Source organism: Eptatretus burgeri, chromosome 1 (assembly GCF_056783735.1).
Source record: "Eptatretus burgeri isolate ZD-2024b chromosome 1, Ebu_testis_v1, whole genome shotgun sequence".
In the NCBI taxonomy this organism is placed as follows: domain Eukaryota; kingdom Metazoa; phylum Chordata; class Myxini; order Myxiniformes; family Myxinidae; genus Eptatretus; species Eptatretus burgeri.
In genome coordinates, this window is record NC_140961.1 from 26,137,688 (window position 1) to 26,159,156 (window position 21,469).

At 34.6% G+C, this 21,469-nt stretch overlaps 2 long non-coding RNA genes across 4 annotated transcripts in view; one reads left to right on the forward strand and one right to left on the reverse strand.

Moving 5' to 3' along the window:
- Positions 1-382: 382 nt before the first annotated feature.
- LOC147034060 (uncharacterized) lies at positions 383-2,536 on the forward strand. The gene is made up of 3 exons (XR_015056701.1): positions 383-1,718; positions 2,034-2,091; positions 2,316-2,536. It is a non-coding gene; the product is annotated as an uncharacterized LOC147034060 (long non-coding RNA).
- Positions 2,537-18,777: 16,241 nt separating this feature from the next.
- Positions 18,778-21,469, reverse strand: part of LOC147034061 (uncharacterized) — an 81,762-nt gene continuing 79,070 nt past the window's right edge. For all 3 annotated transcript variants that reach the window (XR_015056707.1, XR_015056709.1, XR_015056705.1), the window contains exons 2-3: positions 21,339-21,469; positions 18,778-20,049 (exon numbers count right to left, since the gene is read on the reverse strand). The exon at positions 21,339-21,469 is cut by the window's right edge and continues 960 nt beyond it. This is a non-coding gene — a long non-coding RNA (uncharacterized LOC147034061). The remainder of the gene's footprint in view (positions 20,050-21,338) is intronic.

Consider the following 21,469-nt stretch of genomic DNA (forward strand, 5'->3'; position numbering starts at 1 on the left):
TTTGGTTTGGCATTCACGCTTCAAGTGATAATGCAACTCATTTAATTCGGGCCTTTGCTATTCAGCCGTATCTTATCTTGCAGAGGAATTTCTCAAGGTCGATCACCATTGGCAAAATATGACAAACTCAAACAAACCAGGACGTCGGAAAGCAATCAAATTCCATTTTCTAAATGAAAATGATAATAAAAGCCATAGCAACATGGTGGCAATTCTCAATTCCTCAGATTTTGGTATATTTTGGGAAGTAGGCAATGCTCGATATTTAGAATTTTAAAGCTCCACTGATATTAAGTGTGAAAAACATGTTGCTCATTTCAGGGCATTGGCTGTCAGAGAAATAAAAGACATATTGTTACTGAAGTTACTAATGCAACAAGAGTAGGGTGAATATACTGGTTCTAGCTCACTTTTCCCCATGTAAATGAATGGGGGATTTTCAGCGATTCCCTTTTTTTTCCCCTAAAAATAAACCCCCTTTTTATCCGTTTTTCCCTGCTGTGCAGGGGTTTGGCTTTTTGTGAGGCAATGTTTTATGGTCGGATGCCCTTCCTGGACGCCTCTTACAACACAGGGATATGGTACACCTATTCTAACCGGGGCATACACCGGGACCAGTATACTGGTACTCATTTCGCCGACCTCGGAAGGATGACAGGCTGAGTCAACCCCCTGGTGTTAATTCAGCAGCTGAGCGGGATTCGAACTCGGGACACTGGGATCCCAAGCCGCCACCCTAACCACTAAGCCAACACCAGGCTTTGTATATATATATAACCAGGCTATCCCAAGGTATATTTATTTGTCTCCCCTTTAACCTGGGGGTTGAACAGCTCACTCATTGAACCTATAAAGATTTGTTCATTCTCAAATTCCTTCAATAGTTTAATTTTCTTTGCACAATAATCCCCATCTAAAATATTGACAAACAAAACATTTGAATCTTTATATTTTTTAAGATACCCCTTTTGTGCCATTACGAAATGATAAACTTCTCTTAATGATCTCATCTGACCACCGCCCGAGTTGCAAATCATTTTTGTGTATAAACCACGCCATAAAAAAGTTTTGTTTCAAATGTTTTCAGTTCATGCCGTGAAAATGAGGAAGTGTTTTTTGACACGGTCGTGCTGTGTGGTTTTAGACAGTCATGCTGTGAAAAAATAGGAACTATTCTGTGAGACAAGGTCTCGTGTTTATATTTTATCTCAGAACACGAACTGAAAACATTTGAATCAAAACCATTTTAAGTATGTTTTGTAAATGATTCATACAACCGCCTAGTTATTTTCCAAGCTGTCATTTCCTGTGGCCGCACCCAATGTTTAGGGAATTTCCTCATTGTAAGCCTTATAAGTGATTCACCAGACAAAGTTTCTGCCAGACAGGATTTTCATTTTTACAACTGAGACATGGATGATCTCTCTTCCGATGAAGGCAAAAGCTTACTACAGAGTTGGTAAGTTTGTTTGGTTTTCTCTTTGAACGATGAAGCAAATGATTATTAATTAAATCATGATAATTCTGATATATATATATATATTTTTTTTCCCTGACAGGGCATTGGAAGAAATTGAGTTTACGTATCACGACGTGGTTCATGAAATTAATACTCTTATTGAAGAGATCAATGATTTTAGAAGAGAATTGAAAGACATTTTCAATGAGTGGCACGAAGTCTTATCACGTCCTATCATCTCGAAGGAATTAAACCAATGGTGAGACACGTGTGTGTGTGTCTGTCTTCCTACCTACCTCTCTCTGCTCTTATTGAAGAGATCAATGATTTATAATGACTGGTCTCTGATCTCGAATGAATTAAACCAATGGTGAGACACGTGTGTCTATGTGTGTGTGTGCGTGCGTGCGTGCGTGCGTGCGTGCGTGTGTGCGTGTGTGTGTGTGTGTGTGTGTGTGTGTGTGTGTGTGCGTGTGTGTGTGTGTGTGTGTGTGTGTGTGTGTGTGTGCGTGTGTTGCTTTCCCTGTCTGTCTGTCTCTTCATCTATACCCTTGACTTATTTTTTTTTTTTCAGCACTATCGCACAACATCAGCTGTTGAAGCAATCTTGTACAACACATGATTTTCTGGAGGTAAATATTTCTGAATTATTATTAATATCACTCTCTCTTTAGAATGTCGTCTAATGTTGGTTGCATTATTAGTTTGAACGCGGTTTTGTCAGTACACTGGAATTAATTTTATTGACCTTGAAAGGATGACAGGCTGAGTCGGCCTCCTGGTGTGTTAATTCAGTGGTCAACGAGGCTTACTCATATTACCATGTAATTATTATCCACTTTTTGTTTCAAAACAGAATATGGTGTCTGAGTTTCGAAATCACAAGACATCTGGAGAAGATTGCTGGGAAAGATTATACATTCTCGCAAATGAATATTTAATATTTTCAATATTAATAAATTATATTTGTTTTGTATACAATTACTTGATTCTGAATTACAAGAAGAGGATCAAAACATGAAGGGAGGGTAGGTGCGCCCCCCCAATGACCCATCACCCCCTCATCCCATCCCTCCCCTCCCCTTGGGTGGGTGGGGGGAAGGGGGGGGGGGGGGATGAGGGGGGTGGTGGGTCAAGGGTGGGGGGCGCACGGGGGGGATGGGGGGGGTGGGGCTTGTGTGGGCGGGGTGTGTGTGGGCGGGGTTTATGTGGGTGGGGCTTGTGTGGGAGGGGTTTATGTGGGTGGGGCTTATGTGGGCGGGGTTTATGTGGGTGGAGCTTGTGTGGGAGGGGTTTATGTGGACAGGCTTTATGTGTGTGGAGTTTTTGTGTGGAGCTTGTGTAGACAGGACTTATGTGGGAGGGGTTGATGTGGGCAGGGTTTATGTGGGCAGGGGCGAATGTGGATGAGGTTTGTGTGGATCAATGGATGGGTGGAGAGATGGGTGGATGGGTGGATGAGTGGAGCTTGTGTGGATGGGTGGATAATTTTTTAATTAAATAAACATGTTGTGTGTGGGGGAACTAATTAACTAATCACTAATTATGTGAATATGGGTGGAGCTTGTGTGTGTGTGGAGCTTGTGTGGAGCTTGTGTGGAGCTTGTGTGGAGCTTGTGTGGAGCTTGTGTGGGGTTTGTGTAGGAGGGGTTTATGTGGGTGGGGCTTGTGTGGGTGGAGTCAAAAAGGGGCGGAGTCAAAAATTTCAATTTATTGGAGCTTGTGTGGGGTTTGTGTGTGGTGGGTTTGTGTGGGGCTTGTGTGGGCGGGGTTTGTGTGGGTGGGGCTTGTGTGGGTGGAGTCAAAAAGGGGCGGAGTCAAAAAATTTCAATTTATCTTTGTCTTTTGTAATTCCTGTGAATAAAATGAACCTAAAATCTCTTCCCCTTCCAAATCATATATTTTATAAGTCCAAGGAACTGTATCTATTACATCAACAATTTTAAAAAGTTCTTTCGTCCATCGTTCAGTAAAACCCTTTTCAAAATGAGATTTCCACCTATATATTCTTACGATATCACCAACTTTGAACTTAGGTTTTCTGACATTAATCTCTTTTTCATATTTTAATTTTGTAAATGTTTCTGATGGCTTCATATTCGTTGACGTGTGAATCGTGTCATTATACTTATCCACAATATCCTGAATAAAAGATAACCATTGTTGTGAACCGAGTTGTGTGAATTTTTTATATAGTCTCTCTTTTAAGGTACGATTAAAACGTTCAACAACAACTGCCTTCCCTTCATTAAAGGTACTGTATAATGTAATACTGTTATTTTTTAGAAAATTCATAAATGTCTTGTTATAAAACTCTCTACCCTCATCAGTCCACAATTTTTTAGGTTTTCTCTTACTTTTATTAAATATCTGTTGAAAAGCTAACATAAGAGTATTACCTGTTTTGTTTTTTAAAGGGACAACCCACGCATATCTACTCCTCAAATCAATAACGGTTAAAGCATACTTGTACCCCTTATCATTATTGAGTTCAATCAAATCAGCAGACCAGATATAATCAACTTCCTTGGAATAAACTTTCCTTCTCTGAAACTTTGTGAATATTGGTTTATGTAATTCATCAGCTAATTGCTCTTCAGTCTTAATGGCATCATTAGAGCCTATGAGTTTTTTGAATTTCCAAGTCCAAGTTTCAATTTAGCACTAATCATCTTCTTCACGATGAACCTATCAACTTTTTCTCTCAAGGTTGGATTTTGTATCAGAGACAAATTATACAACATTTCTCTATCGGCTTCATGCTTTTCTTCCAACGTTGTGGTATTCCCATAATCAATATCGTGTCTCATGCACACTTCATCAACTCTATTGATTGGTTTACTCCAGGATTTAGGATTGTCTGCCTCATCTAATCTTTTATCCAAGTTTGTGCCTGGACCACAGAAAGAATACCCTGGAAGATGTAATTCCCCTGGTATTCCAGTAGTTGTAAATTTACTTCCTGATAAAAACTTTTGTATATCTCCTCCGAGTTTGTGTTTGGAGATAAATTGATTTTTTTTTTGAACCACACACCGAACATATACCTTTTTGGATAACCCTGTTATTTTTACTTTTAATATATGAAATATTTTTAGTATTAGTTTTCTTTTTACATTTGAGACAATAACTCATTTATTTATGTGAAAAAGTCCTGCAGAGTGCAAAAACCTTTTAGTTTCCAACATGCACATTTGAATCTTAATTTTTAAAACATAAAGAATCCTAAGAAATGCCTTCACTCTCTCCTCCATTTATTTAAGAAAAACTTGAATTAAAATGAATAGCTTGACGATGTCAATAGTCTTGAAGAAAATATTGCAAATAGACTTGTCAATTCTTTGTTTTCCTCCTCGGTGGGTTGAGTTATTTTCTGTAATACCGCCAATCTTTTTGAATCTCACTGGTTTCCATATTTTGATATTTATTTTGTCTCGCTCTCTCCTCCCTCTCCTCCCTCTCTCTCTTCTCTCTTCCCCCCTTCTCCCTCTTCTCCCTCTCCTCCTTCTCTCTCTTCTCTTTTTCCTCCTTCTCTTTCTTCTCCTTTTCCTCCTTCTCTTTCTTCTCCCTCTCCTCATTCTCCTTTTCCTCCTCTTCCCTCTCTTCTTCAACTCCTTCCTCATCCCTTACTATCCTTGAATCGTTTACACCCCATAGAATATTATACATATATTCATCAGGATTTCTTGTTATTCCTGCATCGAAAATAATTTTTTACAACAGGAAACCAATAAAATTTCTTTTGAATTTCTAAAAGAGCCTTACCTTTTCTTAACTTTATAATTTTTTCATTATTTAACATTCTAATTAAATCTAAAGTTGTCGGTTTATCAACATCAGCATAATGCCAATCTTTTATTGAAAATACCTCATTCTTATGTTGTAGAACATATTTATTAAAATACCGAATACCCTTTTCTTGAAGGTATGCTTGGACACAGAAATGATAATTTTCTTGAAGCCTTCTTGCTGTCATTTATGTATTAGAAATATATGTTAGAATAATATTATGGCACGAAACACCTCCCCATCTTCCCATAGTTAAATCATTTTGTATTTCCTTACTTATTATATATAATCCTGTTTTTTCTGTTTTCATGAGATAAACAAGGGCAAAACCATTATTATATTTACCCTTATTAAATTATTTTATTTGTTGTTTACTAATCGTGGACCCACAAAACTCATTCTCGATACCAAGTGGATAATATTCTTCCTTACGAGACTGATTTAATTGTTCCAGGTCTTCGAGGTTAATTTTAAATGACCAATTATACCCTAAATCATTCATATCATACCCCCATTGTTCTATTCTCATACAAACGATACGCCCTTCTTTATAAAAATTTATTTTAATTCGAACTGTGAATTCTGTATGACCTGGAGATAATATCAACACTTCTGTATCTTTGGAATACACAGCCGTTTTATTCAAGTATATATATTGTGATAAATCGCTTAATCTCACCAAGTCATTCGCGTCAGTTGGGCTTGGATAATTTTTTAATTTATAAGCATTTTTCATGTTAATATTTTTGTTTATATTATATTTATGTCGTTCAGCCTGTGCCTTTGTATAATAATTTGATAAATCAATATCCAGTTCTTGAGATACACCAAAGATAGAACCATCTTTACCAACATAAGTCATTTATATTAGATTAAAAATAATATCATAAAATTTTTTATTTTTGTTGAGTTGAAATAACACATATAGACATAATTGACCACAACACTTGGAATTTAATTCTTGGACTTGAAATGTTTGATAAACACCATTCTGTAAGAATTTTATGACTTCAACAGGTGGTGGAAGACCAAAACTATCAAAATAATATTTGTCTTGATTATTAAAAATACAAACCCAATGAGAACCGTTCCCATTATTATCTTCTAAGTTCATAATAATATTCTTTGTATGTTTCGGCACATTTGTTAATTCATCTCTCATACAAATAACCACATTTTGAATTTTTAATTTCTTACAATATTTGGCAAGTTGTAAATTTGATGTTGTATTCTTTCCAAATTCTTTCAACCACTCATCAATGCTCATTTATTTATTAGAAAGATATAATCCATTACCTCTTTTCGTTAATTTTACACCTGCTTGTGCAATAGAAGAAAGCATATCTCCAACTAACAATCTCGCTTTATCAGGCAGACCTTCAAGTTTTTCAGCAAAATCTACAATTACGCCACTTCCACTAATTTGTTTCTCCAACTCTTTGTTATGTCTTTCCAATTCTTTTTGAGCCTGGAGTTGAGCCTTCCTTTCGTTGGCAGTTTTCACCGCTGTTGAAATACCACCCGTCAATGCTCCAACCGCACTTAAACCAGCAAATAAAGGAATTAGAAATGGGAGAAATCCTCCACTCGTCTCTCTTATTGAATATTTTTTCAACATTGGTTTTGTCATTTTAATTTTAAGTGAGCCAGTGTCATTCAAGATTTTAACCTGTTCTCTTGTGAGCAAAACATCAATTCTTACTGCTCCTTTTCTCTGAATTGTATTAACGTTAATCGTACAAGGCTTTTGATTTTGAACACAAGATGATAGTTTATGAAGATTGATTTGATTAACATATACCCCAGTTGGTACTTTGCCACTCATTTATTTAACAAAAAATTATGTGAGACTAATCATCACACCATTATCTGTATTAATCTGCAATTCTGTTTCTTCCAAAAGCAAACAATATGTATCAACTTCTTCACTCTCTCCTCTTTCAATGTATAGGGAAGTATCCACTCGATTAGACTTTATAGTTTCCTTTTGCGCGCTCAGGTCAAACGCATAGATTGTATACAAACTTTTAAATGCTGTCATATCCAAAATAGGTTCTTTATTTCCATTACTTTCACACACCTTTTGGTAAGACTTGTATGCTTCAGCAAAATCATTTTTTTCCCAATTAATTTCCAATCTATCTCGTGGATAAAATGTTCCATCTAGAGAAACGCGAAGTTGTTTCACCTTAGCATTATCACTCAATGCATTATTCTTATCAGTCGCAGTATCACCATCTGGCTTTTTAAAAATGATCCACAGATATCGTGGCTTTCCTTCCAGAACACCCAAATTCCACGTGTAAGTAGTTTGATTGAGTTTAACGTGTTGACATCTTCTTTTGAGGTATGATACACTGAGTGGTTTCTTTGAGTTAAGTCTTCGATTCAACATCTCTTCTGTTTTAAGATTAGGAGTATATTCACTGATATACCAACTCATCTCCTCAATTACAAATTTATTCTGATCACCAAAAGCATTACCAACACCAAAAAGCAATCTATTTTCATTATCATTCCTTTGTAGTTGAAATCTAATTTTAAGACCATACAGAACTTTATCATGATCACAAAATCCAAATATACCTTTAAGAGGAACCGCCACAGTAAAACTATTTTCTGCTTTTGTATCATCATTATACGCTCCTTTCCTTTGAATATATCCAGGGTCTGTGTTTGTTCCCGTTGACATATCAGGAATAAAACCTTCGACAGACCCCTTTCCCATTCTATCACTGAATGTATAGAGTGTAAATTTTATCATTTCAGATACAGCAGAGACATAATCAACCGCTTCAACTTCTTGTGTTCCAATATACAAACGCACACTATCAAACATTTTCCAGAAGAAATCATTTACAAGTGTAGCGTTTGTGTTATTCCCAGCTTTAGTGAATTTAAATTTACACAACAAGAAACTTTCGGAGAGATTCAAATAGGTTTGTTGATTATTTATTTCAAAACTTTTTGTACCATTCGTATTCCAGTCTGTTCCAGTTATTGCATTTACCTTGAAGTAATCTTCTTTTTTAGTGGAGTTTGAGATAATAATAGTATCATCCAAATCATAGATACTATCAATTGCTTCCATACTTGTATTTATTTAGGAAAAAGATGTTAAAACTTTTGAAACCCTGATCCAAGTATTTGAATTATTTTCTGTCGTTCTTGGGGGGACAACTGAGTTTTGCCTTTCTTAATTTCTTTTATTGCTTGTAATTTATGAGATTCCTTCTGAGCATCTTTTATACTCTTTACAGCACCTGCTACATTTCCCACAGCAGAAGCAGTTGAACCAATTAGATCTTTATGTTTAAGAATAGTTGAACCAATACCCATGAGAGTATCAATTATCCCATCTCCTCTAAATTGATGTCCAACACCCCTTTGTCTCTTAGGTTTATAGTATCCTCTACCAAGATACATACCTTCACCCTTGTAGTATGGGGAAAGGAACATCCCATCCCCTGTAATTATTTTATATTTTCCCAACTCGTGTTTCCTCACAATAACCATCGTATTTATTTATTGGAAAACTTCACGTAGGTGAATTCTGATGGATATAACTTCTCCATTAAAAGAAATCACACGATTATCTTGGTCGGTTATCCTAAAATTTACTCTGTGTATGGTTTTTCCTGACACAGGTAGATAAACCAAATTTTTAGGTTCCATATTAAATTTATAACCAATTGGGGTTGAGTATGCACTGAATGAAAATATTGTATTTGTTTTTTTTCCATCATTATAAGCACCATCAATCAAATCACAGTGAATTAACACCGAATTTATTCCTGAGGATATTTGAATGACATTATCACTGTAAAACGTCCCATTAGTTTCAATCTTTTTTGAGGAGAAACCCAATAACTCTCTAAATGAATTATCAATTGTGAAATCAACCTTGTAGTTATTTTTAACTTTAATCGTTGATTTTGAAGTATGTTTTTGAATGTTTATAACAATATTTTTTGGTTCATCACCCTGTTCTTTCATAAGACGAGCAATTTCGGAAGATATTTGAGAAATCTCATATGCTCCGGGTGAGACTGTTATCGTTTTGTATCCACTTCCGGGATTATAACTAAACTTGTCATTTTTATCAGTTATATTAAATAAGGTATTATAAGTTTCCATGGACAATAAAGATGCCTCATATTCTTTTGTTGTGTCAAGTTGTAGTGGGTATGGGAATGAAGATGTGTGGTCGCTTGTTGTGAAATTGAAACTAAGGATTGTGCTTCTCATCTTATTTAATATGAGATAAAATGTCTTTATATTGATATTTATTAATTATTTTCATGTTCATCAACTGGTCTAAAATGGCTGATGCTTCATTAAAACAATTGTTATTTCCAGCCTTCTGACTGCCTAACAACAATAACAGTCTATTAACTAATTGCGATGGGTCATTTGGAAGAAAACTAACACCTGAACCAAGGATACTTAAAGCCTGAATAATGTGTTTCTCCTTCTCATTCTTCCTACTTTTACCAGAAAGAATAACCTTATAATTTAGAGTGTTCAGCAAATCAATATATACTCTATCATCATTATTTTCCATATCCAATGGTTTATCAATATACTTTGATTCATCCTTCACAGTTGAACCTTGTCTTCCATCTTTTGTGAGAAGAAACATTAATCTCGGAGTTAGTTTAACAGGGGTTGAGCAGAACTTAAGAACCTTAATTCATCATTAAATATCAATACCTTTTCTTGAACAAGATGAAATATTGCTGGTTGTTCTGTTGGAATGAGTCCTGCTTTGGTTTTTGAATCCGCTGAATATTCATTGTTTTGAACAGCATTCACAATATAATCAGGGGTTGATTAATCTCTTCCAGTTGTTGAAATAAACCTTCATCATGTTCTAATTCTCCAATATGCTCTAATTCTTCCTCCGTCATTTGACTGAAATCTTTCAACATTTGGAGCTTTCTGGGAGTATATTCTACTGTGGGAACTGTGGAAACATCTTTCATTTTTTCTTGGGAAGTTTTTAAAAGTGGTTTAAAAAATTTCTCTTGTTTTCTTTCAAATGCTTCTTCGCCCGTTAGTTTCTGTCTGCGTTTCTTCTTTATGTCTTCCTGTTGTTTTACAACTTTTGAAACCAACTCTTGATGTTCCTTAAATCTTCTTGCTCTTTCTTTTACATCCATTTATTTATTGTAAAATATCATTTAATGAATTGTAAAGATCAACAGGGAAATTTTCCTTTTCTTCATCATTCAAGTAGATGTGTTCAAATAAATCCTTTTCTTTAAATATTTCATCAAATTCTTTATTAACATTAATGCGAGTTGTAATTTCTTCTTCACTAATACTTGCATCTCTGCTTTTCATACGTTTGCGTTGAGTTTCTTCATCAACATCAAAACCGAATGATAAAATCTTCACTCCACTCAGATGTTTAATAATTTGTCTCGTTCCTTCTGGATTAGTTTCTAATATCCCAACACCACCAGATTTTAGTTTCCTTAACTCACTCTTACAATGTGAATATTTTGTTGTACCAAGAGAAACCTCCTCAAACATTTGACCTTCATTCCTCAATCGCATATGTTCCTCCACTGAAATATAGTGATAATCTTCACCTTTTACTTCTCCAGGTCTTATTGCTCTAGTTGTTGTTGATACAATGCGTATCACGGGGTGTTTTTTAAGTAAATTTACAATATTCTCATTTGTACTACACAAGAACCTTGATTTATGAAAGTTTTTTCCAGAAGCAGATTTACCCACAAGATTTATAATAATAGTTGTCATTTATATATGTAATTGTTTATAAAACAAAAAATATATCCCTTAATATCTCATCTTGTTTCACAACAATATATTTATATTTTTCAGTCGTGTGCTTCATATAATCCTCAAATTTCTTTTTACTACATAATGTAGAACAATTATCTCTCCAAAAATTATTGATATCTATTGAATTTAACTTGAATAAAATAAAAGTATTAGCATTGTTTCTGATGGAACGACGAGGAAGTTGAAAGTACGATTGACTAAGATAAATACAATTACAAGAAGAATGTCTCCCTCTTGTGTAGTAGCTGTCCATTACCGTTTGGTTTCTCTCATTAACACAATCATCAAAGATAACGAGGTTCTTTTTGATTTATCCAAATCTTGGGGAGACGGTATATCATCCGTATTATCACTAAGAATACAAGTTATAGGATTTGATTTCTTTTTACATCTCTGTGTATCACAAAATAGTTGAATTATATCTTCAATGTTATAATCATTGAGGTTTTTTTGACGTTTAAATAAACCGATTATATCTTCTTTTTGAAGACCAGCATTAAAACCTTGTGAGAGTAGTTGATACTCTGGTTGAAAACTCGACTTTGTGAAAATTATTAAATTGTCATAATCTAAAAAGTTGGGAGTGAGGAGCATTTTTAAAAGTAAGCAGGTTTTTCCACATCCACTTGAACCAACTATGAGACATCTTAATGAATTTGGGAGATTTTTATGGTTGTTAAATTTTATCTTATTTTCCCAAATAGGTAAAAAATCATTCATTTATATATTTGAAAAACAGGTTATTTAATTTATTATTGGCTTTTTTAGAAACTCTATATTTTATCCTAAGTTCAGGTTTAATTTCAAGATAATCCATTATTTTATTTATACAATATCTTGTGTTGATATTTCCCTGAAAATTACATCCATGAATAATATACAACAACAATCCTTTGAACATTTCTCTTATACGTTCAGTTTCTTCCCTTGTAAGGAAAGGTGTGTTATCATCCTCATACTTTACATTCATTTCTCTAATCAATCTTGTAAAGTAATTCATTTTTGGTGTAAATCTAAAAGAATTATTTTCCTTTTTATATTTTTTATTATCATTAATTAGAAGATAATCACAGAATATACATTGTTTATAGGCTTTTGACTCTGTGTTTAATCCCCGTCTTTCACACGCAGGACAATTCTCAAATTTGTCATATGGAGAATCAGGAAAGTCTAGCATATTTATAAAGTAAAACTTTACTTAAACTGAAATTCATCTATACTTTCAGTTGTATATTACCATCGATATCGATATACTTTTTTTCATTATCAGATTCAACGACAACATTTTTTATATTAAAGGTAATTTTAAAATTATCGTTAACTACTATTGAACGAAATGTCATTTCACCTGATATATTAACATCCTTTATTTCATCAGGATTTACATCTTTAGGGTTGTTGAAAAAAATACAAATTTCTCCTTGCATATTACAGATGGTCTTATCTTTTCTTTCTAAAGCTTCATCCATAAGGTTTTTGTTCTTTGATACTTTTTCTTGTTTCATTGCTTTTTCTAGTTTTGAATATATTACTAGAAGGAGAGGAGAAACTTTTGTTAGAGATACTTTAATTGATGTTCTACCAGGTATACTAAAAGCCCTTCCACTGAAGGAAATTGAAGAACTCATATTATTTACCATAATAGTTTTTATCCAATAGTTGTTATATTTATCTTTGTTCAATTTTACATCCTTGACATATTTCTCAGTATCTTTAACAGATGAAGAGATTGATTGAAACTTGTCTTTTGTGTCTTGAAACATTGTATTTATTAAGTGAAAAAGTTGGAGGATAAAATGGTTTTAAGCACAGATTCACCTGTAAAACAAACGAAATTTTCATCAAGAAAATTTTAGTTTAAGCAAAGTTTTATTCTATAAATATGGTGAATACAACGTACTGCGATGTTTGTAATCACGAATATAAACATTATAGAAAACACCTCCGAACCAACAAACACACATTTAATCTGTTTCATAAAATATCTCCTCTTGAGTTGGAAAGAAAACATTGTGATATCTGTTCAAAGGATGTTTTGAAGAGTAGTTATAATAAACATCTTCAATCACAAAAACACAAGAAAAATGAGTTTAAAGTAAAGGGAGACTATTATATTGAAAACACTGATGGGGCATTTAAAGGGCATATAAAAATAAGGATTTTTCAATTTGGAGAACCCGGTCCATCATCAATAGCTGAATCAATTGAAATAGTGAAACCTGATGTTGAAAATTTTATTAAAAAGACATTAAAAGAAATGAAAACTTTAAAGTTTTATATGGGAGTGAAAATGAATATGAAAAGACAAGATGAAGAACAAACTCCTTATATGAGAACAGATCTTCATTTTATAACATCATTTCAAGATTTTTTGAATAGTGGGGTTTATGAAGAACTATCAAGACAAGAGGAGGATGTTGATAATACAGTGGTAGGAAGTGGATTCAATATTAAAAAATCATCTTTTTAGATATACACATTCTAAAATCAAACCCTCTTAAAGCTTCTTCTTATATTGAATTACCAAAAGAAATAAAACTAAAGAAGGCAGTTGTTAATATTAAGAACAATGATAATAAATGTTTTCTCTGGTCTGTTCTTGCTCACTTACATCCACCAAAATGTAATTCAGAAAGAGTAAAACAATATATGAAATATGAGAATACCTTGGACATTAAAGATTTTAAATTCCCAATGCCACTAACAGATATTCCTAAATTTGAGAAAAAGAATAATCTTTCTATTAATGTATATGGATTAACGGATACAAACAAAGTTCAAATATTAAAAATTTCAAACAACTATAAAAATGAAGAAACACACATTGATCTTTTATATTTTAGTGTTGGAAAGAATTCACATTACACATACATCAATAATTTATCAAGATTAATCTCTTCTCAGGTATTCAGAACAGCAAACAAAATATATCCTTGTAAGCGATGTCTTAATTCATTTCATACAAAAGAACGATTAGAACAACATTCAAAATATTGTAGTAATCATAAATCAGCTGTAATTACAATGCCTAAACCTGGTGAAAAGATTTCTTTTGAAGATTATAATAAATCTATCATGCACCCATTTGTGATATACGCTGATTTTGAGTGTATCCTTAAAAAGATAAATACTGCTTCTCCTAATCCAAAAGAACCATATACAAATAAATATCAAAAACATATTCCTTGTGGTTTCTGTTATTATATCAAATCATCTGTTGGAGAAAAGTATAACAAACTTGAACATTATCGTGGAAAAAATGCTTCACAAGAGTTTGTAAAACGATTAGAAAAGGATTGTATAAGACTCACTAAATTAATGAAAGAAACAAATGAACCGATGAAATTAACCAAAGAAGAAAAATTAGAATTTAGAATGAACAATATCTGTCATATTTGTGAGGGGGAAATTAAGGAGTCTAAAGTTAGAGACCATTGTCATCTTACTGGTAAATATAGAGGTCCCGCTCATTCCTGTTGTAATCTTAATTATAAATTACCTTCTTTTATTCCAGTCTTTCTTCACAACAGCGCCAACTATGATACACATCTATTTATAAATGAACTTTCAAAAACACCAGGGAATATTTCTGCCATAACAAACACAAGTCAAAAGTATATTTCATTTTCAAAAATGATATTCACAAAACCTTTAACTCGTATTAGGTTTCTAGATTCTTACAAGTTTATGGGAACACCACTAGCCTACCTCGCATCAAATCTAAGCTCCACGGACTCTTTTCCAAATCTTAATTCATTCTTTCCAAAAGAGGAAATTCTCACTAAAGAGGAAATTCAGATTAAAGAGAGAATTCAAAGTAAAGAGGAAACTGTAATTAATGAAGAAATTCTAACTGAAGATGAAATTCTAATCATAAAGAAAATTCGAACAATGAATGAAATTCTAACTAAAGAGGAAATTCTGATTAAAGATGAAATTCTGATTAAAGAAGGAATTCTTACGAGAGAGGAAATTCAAACAAGGAATGAAATTCAAAGTAAAGAGAAAATTCTTACAAGTAAGGGAATTTATCCTTATGATTATATGGATTCATTTATGAGATTTAAAGAAACACAACTTCCATCAAAAGAAAGTTTCTATAATAACCTTTATGAAGAAGAGATAAGTGATAAGGAATATAAACACGCACAAGAAATATGGAAATTATTTAAGATAAAGAACCTTGGAGAATATCACGATTTATATCTAAAAACAGATGTTTTATTGTTAGCTGATGTGTTTGAGGCTTTTAGAACACTCTGTCATAATAAAAATTGTTATGGATTAGACCCTGCCCACTATTTCACAGCTCCTGGTTTAGCTTGGAGTGCAATGTTGAAAATGACAAAACAAGATATAGATTTAATCAGTGATGTGGATATGCTTTTGATGATTGAGAAGTCCAAGAGAGGTGGAATATCACAAGTATGTTCAAAAAGATATGCTAAAGCAAATAATAAATATCTTCCAAATTATGATAGTGAAAAAGATAGTAATTATTTGATGTATTTTGATGCTAATAATTTGTATGGATGGGCAATGTCTCAATCTCTACCTTATGGTAAATTAGAGTGGGTGGAAGAAAAGGATTATGAAAAGGCTTTGATGAATATTGTTATTTCTTCTCAAGAGGAATTGAATGACGAAGAAGAAGGTTATTATTTTGAAGTTGATTTGAGGTACCCGAGTGTTCTTCATAATAAGCATAAAGACCTTCCTTTTGCATGTGAGAAAGAAACCCCAAAGAAAGAATGGTTCAGTGATTATCATAAAAGTTTTAATATTAAAGGCAAATCAACAGAAAAGTTATTAACAACATTCTATGATAAAGAGGGATATGTTTTACATCAGAGAAGCTTAAAACAGTTTTTGAGAGAAGGATTGAGAGTAGCTAAAATTCATAGAGTTTTAAAATTTAAACAAAGTCCTTGGGTGAAAAAGTATATTCAATTCAATACAGATATGAGAGCAAATACAAAAGTAAAATTTGAAGGGGACTTTTATAAATTAATGAATAATGCTGTATTTGGAAAGACTATGGAAAATGTTAGAAACAGGCAAAACATTAGATTCGCAACATCTTGGAAAGAAGCTTCGAGATTGATAAATAAACCAAGTTTTGAGAGAGAAGAGGTTTTTTCAGAGAACTTTTCTGCAATTCATATGAAAAAGGAAAGTATTGTAATGGATAAACCAATTTATATTGGAACAGCAGTTCTTGATTTATCAAAGATATTGATGTATGATTATTTGTATAATGACTTAAAGAAAGAGTATGGTGAAAATGTTTCATTGTTGTATATGGACACTGATAGTTTTATCCTAGATATAAAAACTGATGATGTTTATGAAGATATGAAGAAAAATATTGGAGTATATGATACAAGTAATTTCAGCAAGAAGAGTGAGTTATTTTCCAAAAAGAATGAAAAGGTTATTGGTAAGTTTAAGGATGAGTTGGGTGGAAAAGTAATGAGTGAGTTTATTGGATTGAGAGCAAAGGCATATGCTTATAAGTATGGTGATCAGATTGATAAGAGGTTAAAGGGAATAAAGAAATATGTAATAAAGAAATCAATAACTTTTAGAAATTATTATAATTGTTTGATGAATAAGAAAGAAGAATACAGGAAAATGAATACAATAAGAAGTTATAAACATAACATATATAGTGAAGAAGTAAATAAAAAGGCATTAGGAGCCTTTGATGATAAGAGATTTATTTTAGATAATGGAATAGATTGTGTTCCATATGGATATTGTATGATAGAGTGTATAAAATAGATTGCGTTTTAACGATGGGAAGAAGGGTTAGGGTTTTTTAAGGGCTACCGCCGCGTTTTTTCACAATATATAAATGGTTAAACCAAGTATTAATCAAACTAAAGAGTGGAGAAAATCTCAGTCTTGGTATATAAATGGAAAACATAATGAATGTGAAAAATATCAAATAAGTCTTATTGAAAAAATAACTAAAACAAAGGTAAATAAAACAAATAAGCGAATCAATTTAAAAAGTAGTAAGTTAGAGGATGTAAAGAAAAAAATGAATATCCTTGAATGGACTGAAAACTTTGATGGTTATCAATTGAACAATGAAAAAACAATTTACTATAATCTCAAAATGATATGTGGCTCAGGAGGTGGTCAGATGAGATCATTAAGAGAAGTTTATCATTTCGTAATGGCACAAAAGGGGTATCTTAAAAAATATAAAGATTCAAATGTTTTGTTTGTCAATATTTTAGATGGGGATTATTGTGCAAAGAAAATTAAACTATTGAAGGAATTTGAGAATGAACAAATCTTTATAGGTTCAATGAGTGAGCTGATCAACCTCCAGGTTAAAGGGGAGACAAATAAATATACCTTGGGATAGCCTGGTTATATATATACAAAGCCTGGTGTTGGCTTAGTGGTTAGGGTGGCGGCTTGGGATCCCAGTGTCCCGAGTTCGAATCCCGCTCAGCTGCTGAATTAACACCAGGGGGTTGACTCAGCCTGTCATCCTTCCGAGGTCGGCGAAATGAGTACCAGTATACTGGTCCCGGTGTATGCCCCGGTTAGAATAGGTGTACCATATCCCTGTGTTGTAAGAGGCGTCCAGGAAGGGCATCCGACCATAAAACATTGCCTCACAAAAAGCCAAACCCCTGCACAGCAGGGAAAAACGGATAAAAAGGGGGTTTATTTTTAGGGGAAAAAAAAGGGAATCGCTGAAAATCCCCCATTCATTTACATGGGGAAAAGTGAGCTAGAACCAGTATATTCACCCTACTAACAAGGTAGCTATCTTTTGAGTCTTGCTATGGTTGATTGTGGGTTTGTTTGATGATCCTGCTACAGAAACAAGGTGAGAATGTGACATTGCCAGGATTCAAGGACATGTTCCAAGCTTCCAATAGAAAAAGAGAAAAATTCAATAGTCTGTCATTCTTCATCAATCAGGTTGTACCGCATGTGTAAACTTGAAAAGCTACATCGTACAGTCATGTGATAATATAATCACATTGTGATTGGTTGTCATGCAAATAATCACAAAGTACAGTACAACACCTAGAAAAGGACAATGAAAGTATAGACTGATATAATTGTAGTGTGGTGAATGTTTGGTGACAACGATGGATCCTGGGAAGGAAATATCAAGTGACAAGCATATGGAAAACAAAGTGTTGACTTGTTGATGGCCACCCGATGTGACAGGTTGTAGCCCAACTTCATGTTTCAGCAAAAAAACTGGATGCAAAACTTATCTTCGTTCGTATGTAGCACAATGGTGAGGAATAGCTTAATTGGCTGAGGGCACGACTGTACCATGGATGCAGTGCCCTCTGTACGTTAGGGTAAGATTTGGAATTTGTTCTGGGTGCCAGCGATAGCTTGCATACTCTTCATGAAGGATTCTGAGGTATCTTTAATGTCCACAAACTAATCCTGGCAGATGAGATACCCAGTCTAACGTCCATTTGAGGGATGGCACACACTGATGAATCACCCTGCCTGTGAAACACTAAGGATGGTGGGTTATAGCTGGGCCAAGATTCAAACCCAGGCTAGACAGTTTAGAGGTGAGTGTGCGTACCTACCTCTAGGCCATCCTGCCAGCCATGCAAGATGAGGAAGAAAGACACATTTATGTTCAAGTGGTTGAGGAAGAAGGACAAAAATCTCAAGCATCACGTTAAATACAGGGCGTTTCAAAAAACAACTGGACTGTTTGAACGTTTTATTGTCGAGAAATTCCAAAAAGTAGCAAATTCAGTGATACATTTGATGGAAAGCATACACCATGTCATTTTCAAAACGCTCATTATACTGCTTGTAATTGACATTTTCAATGTGTGCTCCACCTCTTGTTCAAACAGGCTTTGATCGTGACTCCAAAATTCTCCACAAATCGTCTGCAAGTGGCTGGAGTGATTGTCTGACAGTAGTCCTCCACCTCCTGCTTCAGGGCAGCCAGGGTTCGAGGTTTGTTGGTGTAAACTTGACCTTTGGCAGCACTGAAAATAAAAAATCCAATGGATTCAAATCTGGGCTGTGGGGCCCCCACTCATGCGTTGTGCCAGGCTGATGACACAATTTACAAACAGCTGGTGGAGCAAGTCGATGGTTTCACCTGCAGTGTGCGGTGGGGCACTGTTTTGCATGGACCATGCAAGTCTGAGTTGGTTTGGAGACAGTAGTTGAGCGAGATCAGCGTGGAATCAGCGTAAGACCTCACAGGACCACTTGCCGTTTACTGTTACCATCTTACCATTGGTGTCTTTAAACCAATACGGTCCCAGCATACCCCATCTGGCATTCAATGCACAGAAGCAAATGGATTGGGGCCCTTGAGAGACATCTCAGACACCTCCTTAGGAGGCTCAGCAGCCCAGAAGATGTTGTGATTGTCGATAGCCCCATTTAATTGGAAGTGTACTCTTCATCACTGAACCACAAGGAGTCTATCCGGTTTGGGTACCTTTCCATTCAGTCATTAACCAATCACACATTGTTACTTGGCTTGCATGTGATTCAAAATTAGTTTATGCCTTACAGATATGATGTATGGGTTGAGCTTGAGTTCAGAAGTGAGAATGTGCCACACAGATAAGGTTGAGATCGCCAGTTCTCAGGAACGCCGACAGTGGGATTTCTTAAGACTTTTGAGAGCAGAATCTCTCGCAAGATCAATGTTCCCTTGTTTCCTTGGTAACACTTGGTCGGCAGCCACTGTTGCCTTAATTTTGATTTTTCACGCTTCCATGTGCTTGGAAGTGCTCCACAACCCCCGCTGGATGCTCCCATCGAAAGGTCCATTATGGGTGTGAGCATTGTCATACGAACAGTATCATCACTGCACCTGCACATAGGATTTTGTCTCAAACCACAAAGTCATGATTTTCACTTTTTTTCCACTGTGCACACCATAGTTGACATAGGGTCCGACTGACGACTTGTTAGAAATGGCACACCACCACCACCAACACCACCACCATAACCTGCAAGAGAGAAGAGCATAGCATTAGAAAAAAATGACAGAATATCAGGCTGCTGAAATAGTCCACTTTTTTGAAACACTCTGTACCTCTGGTTATGTTCTCCTCCTGATGGACGACAATCCAGGAGAGAACTTGCGAATGACCTCAATGAAAGTATGGGTGTTAACATTTTATCAAGAACAGTAACATATACATTTGTGTAAAGTGGTCTCAATGGATGTAAAACTGCCTGAAAACGTTTGTTGACTTCGTCTCTCCTAAGCAAAGTTTTTCAGGGTTTGTAAATATATACATACTTACACATTGTAAGCAATAATGAACAGTGCTTCCCCATTGTCTCGGGCCGCTCACCTGCATTTTTTTTAAAATTTATTTATGTTTTCATTTACGGATGCTTTCTGATGGTTCTGTGATTTTTCCAAGTGTATTGTCTTTGATGTCCGTCGGCACATAAAATTACCATGCTTCTGCATTGGCTCAGATCAATCATCTGCATTTAAAAAAAAAAAATATTTATGTTTTCATTTACAGATGCTTTCCGATGGTTCTGTGGCTTTTACCACTGTATCGGCTTTGATGTCCATCATCAATTGAAATTTCAGCTTTCTACGTCACCTGAAGGTACCGAACTTTAATATCAGTGAGTCAGTGAGTTAGTGGTTAGAATTACCTTTATATATTAGATTTTAGTTTCAACATACATACATGAATACGTGTGCATGTGCATTGTACATACAGTATATCATCATTTTCAGATAATTGAGGATGCTTAGTAGGTGCCTGTGCCTGGATCTACTAATGCTTGAGCTTGCCCTTTTTACCATCTTTTACCAAGTGAAAACACTTATGGTTTTTACCATCTCATGACACATACAGTACAGCACACAGAGAAAGCTAGCTCTTCAAGCTGCCAAGCCTAATGCTAGCAAGGTGAAGAACCTGTGATCAATCAGCTTGTACATCAGTTACACCTGTTCTCCATAATAAGGAATTGGCATTCAACAGATTATTCTGCCTCCGTGAATGAATGTTTTGCATCACATGGAAAAATAACCAGAGAGCTGGTGTCGAAGCCACCCAATGCTCGCCTGTTTATGCATTTATCGTTTTTAAAAGACTAGTCTAATAATATTTTTTTATAAAGCATTGCAGTGAAGTCTGATCCAAATAATTTTAAAGCAATATATGTATTTGTATATTGTAATCAGTAAAAAATAGTGTGGTCGATAAAAACATTAGAAAGGAAATAACTTTCACCAAAAATTTAACATTTTCACGCTCACACTCACGCTCACGCCGGGGGTATTGCTATAGCTCTCTGTTCTTCGAACAGGTGAGCTAAAAAGACATGCCAAAAGGAGAGACGTACCAGGCCGCCAACTCAGGTCTGCAATGAGAGTTGCACTAATCAGAGGAAAAT